Source organism: Panthera uncia, chromosome D2 (assembly GCF_023721935.1).
Source record: "Panthera uncia isolate 11264 chromosome D2, Puncia_PCG_1.0, whole genome shotgun sequence".
Taxonomy (NCBI): domain Eukaryota; kingdom Metazoa; phylum Chordata; class Mammalia; order Carnivora; family Felidae; genus Panthera; species Panthera uncia.
Genome location: NC_064818.1, coordinates 84,416,228 through 84,424,529, shown reverse-complemented (window position 1 = coordinate 84,424,529; position 8,302 = coordinate 84,416,228).

The window sequence follows — 8,302 nt, the reverse complement described above, 5'->3', positions numbered from 1 at the left end:
TCTGTGGTGTGGTTTCTGTGGCCCCGGGTACGCAGCTTGGCTCGAGTCCCTGGAGGGGGCGCTCGGTCTGGCACCATGCTGTGGCGGGGTCCAGCCAATATTTGCTGAGTGAATGCATGAACGAATGAAGTCAAGCCCGGAGGAGGCCAGCAGGAGGTGCCCATGGACGTGCCCTTGAGGCCGGGCCCCCAGGAGGCACCCGGAGGCTCTGTGTGGGGCAACCACATGTGCGCTGGAGTTCCCCAGCGTGGGACACACAGCCACGTCACCTCCCCCAAAGCTGGACTTCCAGCCCTCCCTCCCCCCTGCCCCCGTGGCAGCACCACACGCAAGGACACCCCCGGGAGAAGCCACTGTCCCAGGGTTGGACACCCGGCCAGAGTTGAGGGTGGCAGGAAGACCAGTGCCGTCCTGGCCCACGGGGAGCTTCGGGCAGGAGGCTGAGTGGCTAGGACCCGTGTCCCAGGGGTCTCCCAGGCTGCGGCCAAGGGGTAAGGGAGAGCCAGCTCCACGTGTCTCTGGGGTGAAGCCAACCCCGGTAGAGGGTCCGTAGGCGGGGCGGAGGGGGAGGGTCAAATCTCCCCAGGCACTGCGTCCTGGCCAGCAGCCCCTCGGACATCTGCCAAGGCCAGGCCACAGAGTGTCTTTGTCCCCAGGAGCCCGGCAGCAAGGCCCGGGCACGCTGGCCCTGGGGGCCACTGAGAACGCCCTCTCCAGGCCTCTGAACACTGGCTCTGGGGCCACCTGGGAGCCAGAGGCAGCCACCCAAAGGCCAGAGGATGCCAGGTCTCAGGCCAAGTGACCACTGGTCACCATCTGGGCCGAGGCTCGGGAGCTAAGCAGACAGACACGGTACAATGCTCGAGGGTTTGTCCCCTGGCGCAGGCAGGCAGGTGGTTGTACGTCCTCCCGACCCCGAGTCCTGGATGCTGGTGGCAAACCTTTGCCCGCAGCAGCACGGCCTCCCTGCTCTGGGCCAGGGGGGTAAGCACCGGGACCTCCTGGGTTGGGGCCTAGGACAGGCCAAGTACCGAGGCGAAAAGCACGGAAGACGGCCACCGCGAGGTATCCCAGTGCACCGACCAAGGCTGCTGAACTAAACAGTAGTGACCACAGCAAATGCTAGGGAAGGTGTGGGGAGACGGGCGGGCAGGTGGGACGGTGCAGCCCCTCAGGGCGACCATTTCCCGGGAACTCTGCATTCGTCAGCGCGAGAGCGCGTCCCAGAGACACGAGACGCCATGCACACACCCGTGCCTGCCTGCTTACAGCGGCTTTGCTCCATTAGAGCAAACGCTCGAAACCGCCCGAGTGTGCCTCGCCTGTGAAGGTTAGACCGGCTCTGGGCATTTATCCGTGGAGCTCAAATGAGGAGGGAACCACTGACCCCTGCAGGGACTTCAGAAGCACCACGCGGAGTGCAGGAGCCCCTACCAGCGAGGTCAGACACCAGAAGATGCCATTTATGCAATGTTCTCAAGGTGACAAAACCGCAGAGCGGAAGGACAGACTGGTGCTGCCCGGGACAGGCACACCAGTGCCTGGGGGGAGCACGAGGGCGTCCGGGAGCGGCCAGAGATCTGTGCGCCAGAAACCACCGCACAGAGCTGCACACACAGGAGCTCCCGCACCTGCCGACCCGGCCAGAGGGAGCGCGGTCCGCGTCCCGTGCGCGGTGCTGCGCCTGCGGGTCTGGTCTCCGGCTTCAGAAGCCACCCCTGGGGACGCGGTGGGAAAGGTGCCATCGACACTATGTTCACAACTGCCTGCGCATCATCATTCAGCATAAAAAGTTGAAAACCAACTCATCTTTGATAACATCGAGAGGTGGTGATTCCCCTCCTTTTGTTTAATTTTTTTTTCCTTTTCTCCAACACATACACATACTTCTTCCAGTTAACAAAAGAAGCTAACTAATGATCGGGGAATAAATTCAAATCAGGGCAGCCTTGGATATATGAGCTTCCTTCTAGAAAGATGTTGGCACGCACCCAAACAACAAGAATAAAAGCCTCTGGAAATATTTCATCCGTGCAGGACCACATTTTTTACCTTCTGGTGTGTCTGCTCCCGTGAGCGAGATGGAACGTGAGCGCCGGTCCGGGCATCGGAGGCTTTGAAATAACTTTCTGAATTATGCCCCAGCAACATAACAAATCACATTATCAATTAGCTTCTGTAACACAAGTGGCATTCCGTAATATATTCAAGCATGAAAAAATTGCAAAGGTGGAATTTCTGTAACCCTAAAAACTATAAGGAGAAAAAGGATCACTTGCAATTTATTGGTGATAAAAGACAGAACGTAATTGGAACCGGACAGCCCTCCCAGGAAGTGGGACCAGATCTGCGCGTTCAGAATGTCGCGAGGGCCCTGAGGCTCCAGGAGACCGCTCTGCCCACGCCCCGGCCCTGCCTTCCCTGCACAGGGTGACCCTCGCGGGGCGGGGGGTGGGGGGCGGCCAGAGGGGAGTCTGACCTTGAGCCGGTCACTCTCGTCTCGAGCCCCGTCTTCTCCTCTGGGAAGTGCATCTCCAGGGCTTGGACCTTAGACCCGCGTGTCGCCCCCCCCCCCCCCCCCCCCCCCGCCTCGGGCCGGCCGCGACGGGGCCCCTCACTTGCAGCACCTTGCAAACTCTGACGTGTTCTCGGCTTGTCAGTCGCCTTTTTAAAAGTTCCATTTATTAATTTATGTCTTGAAAATGGTGATTTCCATTTTTCAAAACAAGGACTTTTTTTAAACAATGTGTTCTACTGTAGGGAATTTGCACTCACAGCCCACACACGACGTTCTGACGCACCGCTGGTTGTCTCTCCAGCCCGCTCCCGGCGTGCGGTCAGCCCGTCTCCTGTGTTCTCCCTCAGCACCACGCAGGACCCCCCATTTCAAGTTGTGGAAATCAGAATTCTCGTTAAAGCATCTCCGCCCTCCAACGGGCCGCTTGCCAACGCGGGAGACCCAGCACGGCCGGACAGGGGGGCCTCTGGGCACGGAGGGGGGTCCCCGCAGATGGGCCAGGGCAGCGTGGGGCTCCCACCTCACCGCGGACGTGGGCCCGGGGCCCGGGTCCGCCGGGGTCGGCACCTCGCCCCGGCCAGGACCCCCGTGGGGCTCGCATCCGTGCCACCTGTAAGGTGGGTCCCGCGGCCCCGGGACCTGTGTCAACCTCATCCCCACGGAACAGCGTCACCCAGGCACAGCCGAGGTCCATCCTCTGTGATGTGGCGCCACGGGCCCCACTCGTCTCAGCGCCCACCGCCTCCCCGGCCTCCGGCCATCCTGGCTGGTGCTCTGGGCTCCTGGGTCCCTCCCTGCGGCTGCCAGCCAGTCCTCCCGGGATGGGAAGTCTGTGGTCCCGGCGGGCACCCGTCTGCCAGGGCCTCGGGCACCGGGCCGGCCCTCCTCCGCAAGCAGGAAATTCACAGTCACGGCCGAGGCGGGCCCCCCAGGTGGATGTGGACGAAGAAATTAGGCGGGTTAATAAAGCTAAGACGTTCGCAGACCCTTGTGCGTCAATGTCTATTAAGCTCCCTCATCCAGCACCGGTCTCCAATAGTTTAATTTCTGTATTAAATAATTAAAACTCTATTTTCAATTGCTGTGAACAATTGTTTTCCTTAATGATCTTCCCAGAGGAGCCAGTAATTTTGTATCTTGTAAAAATGATTAACTGGCATCATCATCCCATATCTCTGAAATATAACTGAGCAGCTTCAGGGAAGGCCATTTGTATTCAATTAACGCTCCCTTGCATTAAGACGGACAATATTACCTCACACCACGGGCAACCCTGCTGTCCCCTCATTTTATGACAACGACGATGGAGATAGAAACAACCAGTTTAATTATCCCATTTCCAACAGAAATCAATTTTCAACGTGTCCTCACCCTCACACAGAGGAAGAGGCCACAGTGCCATTCTGGGGAAGGGCAGGCCTGTCGTGGGTCCACCCGCCCTGCCGCCCGCGCCCGGCTCTGGGCCCGGCCTCCACGGGCACGGGCCCCCGCGAGGCTGCAGGCCTGGACCTCGGGGGGCCTGCAGACCCTGGGAGGACCTGCTCCTGCCTCCCTGAGCGTCGCCCCTCCTCGTCACCCCTTGTCCCGCCCCCCCGCCCCCGGCACCCGGGCCCCCAGCCTTGGTTTCCTGCCCCATGCTGCTGACACTGGTGCCCGCCGTGAAGGCGGATTTATCGCCCCGCACGGCTGCCATCGTCAGGGTGATTCAAGGGACGCGCCCTGCCTCGCCGCTCAATCACTCCGCGCTGTTGGCCAGTATAATCTAATTGTTTGACATTTTTATCACAATTCATTGAGACCAGAAGGAGATGACTAGATTAATACCCCCGTGCGCTTGGCTAATGGCCGGGATGAAGCCGATGGGCCAAATTACAGGGGACATTTTCTTATTACAGAGTTTAATTCTTTGTGACAAGAGGCGGGAGACGGTGTTCAGATGGAGGCGGCTGCCCTCAGCCAGGTGGCCTGAGATCCGGGGTCCCCCAGGCCCTCCCCCTTGCCTGGGCCGGGGACACGGGAGGCGATGGGGACGCCCGGCCCCGGGCGATAGGGGACCAAGGGCCATCGGCTGAGCCAGAGGCTCCCCGGGGAGCCTCCAGTTTGAGATGAGGGTCCGCGGGGGAGGCCGGCCGAGGTCGGGGAGCAGCTCCCGGCTTGCAAGTGGGATTTTCTTCACCCAGGAGGCAATGTGTCCCGTGCCCGGTTGGATTTCCTGTTCGTGATTTGTCCCTCTACTGGGCCCATCGGCTTCCCTTTCTGCTATTAGCGCCTGGTTCTCTCCCATAGGGACACTAATCTTTTCTGTCGCAGACACCGAAACATCCTTCCCAGCTGTCCATTCGCCGTGGGGTCTGTCTTACCATGATGGGTTTTGTCCCGCCAACATTTTACACAGTTTTCTGGCATCACATGTGACTTTCGTCTGTCATCATGGTCAAAACGCCAGGTTCTGGATCCAAACCGCATGGAGTCAGACCCACCTCTCCAAACGGCAGGCCTGGGGGGGCCAGTTGAGCACGAAACTGGCTCACGGGGGGCCGGGAGGAGCACGGGGCTCAGGGATGGTGCCCGCGGGCTCAGGGGCCACCGAGCGACCAAGCAGATGCCGCAGGACTGCCAGGTGAGGGGGGCTCGGGCCAGGTGGGTGGGAGGGGCAGCGGATCCCACGCCGACTGGCCTGGGCCCTGCACGCTCCTGGCTGCAGGACGCAGAGCCGGCCACCTGCCGTTCTCCCCGGCCCGGCCTCCATGGTAGCAGGTGCAATAGCCCAGGGGCTCTGGGTCCCTGGCACCTGCCTTCCTCTTGACCCAGGAGCAGAGGTTGGAGGCTGGCTTGCTGAAAAACCACAGGGTTAGGGGCTGGAAGCCCAAACAGAAAGAGGCACATATGGGCTGGGGAGGGGAGGAGGCCCGGGGGAGGCAGAAGAGGGTTCGACCTTCCCCCCACCCCCACCCCAAAGTGGTCAGGCCCAGGGCATCGTTCATGGGGCTGCCCCTGGGGCTGAGACTCCCACTCGGAGCCCCAGCTGGAGAGTCCCATGCCACCCCCGGGTCCGCTCCCTCGTCTTGGGGGGAGACGGGGCTGTGGACCCCAGCCTCTGGGTCCATTCCATGGGGCAGGGAGGGCTGATCCCTCCTCAAGGTCTCCAGGATGACCGAGATGTGACCCGGCCTGGGCAGTGCAGCCCGGGCGGCCCTGGGGCCCAGGTAAGCCTGGAGGCTTCTGGGAGCCCCACCTGAGCACCCCCTCCCGCCCTCCCCCACGTATTCCCAGGCCACTTGCCCCAAATGCCCAGGGAGGCTGGTGCCTGCAAGCGTACGAAAAGGGCAGGCCTGAGGATCGTGAGCCTGCAGCCCCGACTCTGAGGACTGAGCCGCGTGCGGGGACAGAGTCCTTTCACCCTCACCCCTTCCCTACCGCCCCCAAATGGCCCCTCGAGGGGCCCCAGGAGCCCCACTCAAACCCATGTTTACAGAAACAGCCCTTCAGTACGTATACACACAAAACGTGGGCCTCACAGGCCCAGGTACGGATCCAGCCCACCCAGGCGAGGACACTGATGTGTCCCGCACTCGGGCCTTGGGCTGGGGCCTTCTCCCCGTAACGGTGCTCGGACTCCCCCTCTCCTGCGTGCACCGCACGGCCCTCAGTCCCGGAGGGTTCAACAGCTCTGGCCGCCACCTGTCCATCTGTGCCCTGGGACAGTGAATCAGGGTGACTGTGTTGGCACTGTTTACCCGGCCGTGGATGAGTATTTTAAACCCAAATTATTCAACAGGTATAATCTAAGGAGTCGTCTTGATCAAGACACCGTGTGACATTCCCGTAAGTGCACACACGGAGACTGCACAGTTTTGTTCAAAGTAGGTCTTGTCTTTTTTGCTTGAGGCCTAGCACCCGAGGCCGTGACTCCAGATCACAGGGACACTGTCTTCTGAGGTGATTTAGCCGGAAAAAGACGTCACAGAGCCAACACGTTCACAGCACAAGGAGTAGCGTTTGGTTTCTTTTTTAACTTCTTCAAATTACTCCTGTGGGTATGTAAGTGGTTAACAGATCAATATTCTTTCTAAAAGGCAATTGGAAAAAGATCTCACACCAATAAAATTTTAATAGACCTTATAGTCTGTTTAATTTCCCCCAGAGGCAGACAAGGTGTATCAGGCAGTTTGGTCTGGGAGTATATTTATCACACGGGACCTGCCATCGGCTCTCGTGGAAGCCGGGGGCCCGGACGAGAAGGTCAGGGGTGGCCGGGGCGGCCGGGTCTCATCAGGACACGCTCGGAGGTAACCTCGCGTCCCTCGTGGGAGAATCCCCGAGAGGCCCTGAGCGGTTTGAGGATTTCCCTGAACTCCCAGGATGCACTCTGTGCTGCCCCCACTCTTGCGAGAACGGTGGGAACCCCCGTCTTCGTTCTTCTTAAAAAATTCCCAAGAGGCGTAATCTGGAGTAATTGTCCCCCTGAGCCCTGCCGGCGACCTCTCCCGCTCGGGGTTCGACTGTTCCGCGTCCCTGCGTTTCCCTTGGGAAAGGCATGAGCCAGACGGGAAGAGGCCTGTTCTGGGTTCTGTCCCCACCGGCCGCCACCTGTCAGGAACCCAGTGGCTGTCACCTGCCACCCTGCAGAAGTCATTCGGGGTCAGGCTGCACAGTTAAACCCCGGGGTCCCGAGCCACTGCCCCAGCGTGGACACGGCTGCGTGGTCAGAACGAACAGCAGAACTGGAACCTGCTGGCTGAGGCTCATGGGGCCTGGGCTGGGTGGGGGCGGGGGTGGGGGCTCCCCGTGACTCCCAGGCAGCCCCGCAGGGCACCTCCAGAGTGACCCGTCCGGGCCAGACGCAGACGCGACCGAGGAGATGCACAGGGCAGTCCCGGGCAGGACGGCCATCCTCTCAGAGCAGCTCAGCCAGGAGACGTCCCAGGCTTTGTCGTGTGGGGACCAGGTCTTGCTCAGGTGATGCGCCGCTGGCCGTGCTCAGGCGACGCGGCGGTTTCCACGTCGATTTGGTTTAGCCTCTGATGCCCCAGGTGAAGCGCACGGTTTTGGAGGCAGGACCCCCGCCTCTGCTCGGTCACAGGTGGCCTGAGCGTGGGGCGTGGGGACGTGACTCCTGCCCGGGACAGGTCAGCAGCCTGAGCGGGGCTGGCCCCGGGTCTGGCAGGTGCCCGATTCTGTCCGTGCGCGAGCCGAACAGGACAGTGCCCGGCGCCCCCTAAGTGTTGCCTTCTTCCGACCAGCCAGCCTGTTGGCTCAGAAACCCAATGGCACCAAACTCAGTGTTCGCACATCTAACTGCTTTAAACACGGTCCAGCAAGGGGTACGATTAGCCGCTGAGGGTTTGCCTGCGCCCCACACCCCACACCCCGCACCCCAAAAACCACACCCGACACCCCATACCCCACAAGCCGCACCCAACATCTGCTAGTTGACAGGACTGGGCCTGGGCTGCAGGAGCCCTGGGGGGACATCCCCTCTCCTGCTTCCCCCTCCCCCTTCCCCTCTCCCTGTCTCCCCCTGCCCTCCTCCCCTCTCCTCCCTCCCCCTCCCCCTCTCTCTGCCTCCCCCTGCTCCCTTCCCCTCTGATGCGACGTCCCCCTCCCCCTCTCCCTGCATCTCCGGCCCTCCTCCCCTCTCCCCCCTCCCTGCCTCCCCCTGCCCCCCTCCCCTCTCTCTGCTCCCCCTGCTTCCTCCTGCCCTTTCCCTACCTCCTCCTGCCCCCCTCCCCTCTCTGCTCCCCCTGCCTCCCCCTGCCTCCTCCCTACCTCTCCTTGCCCCCC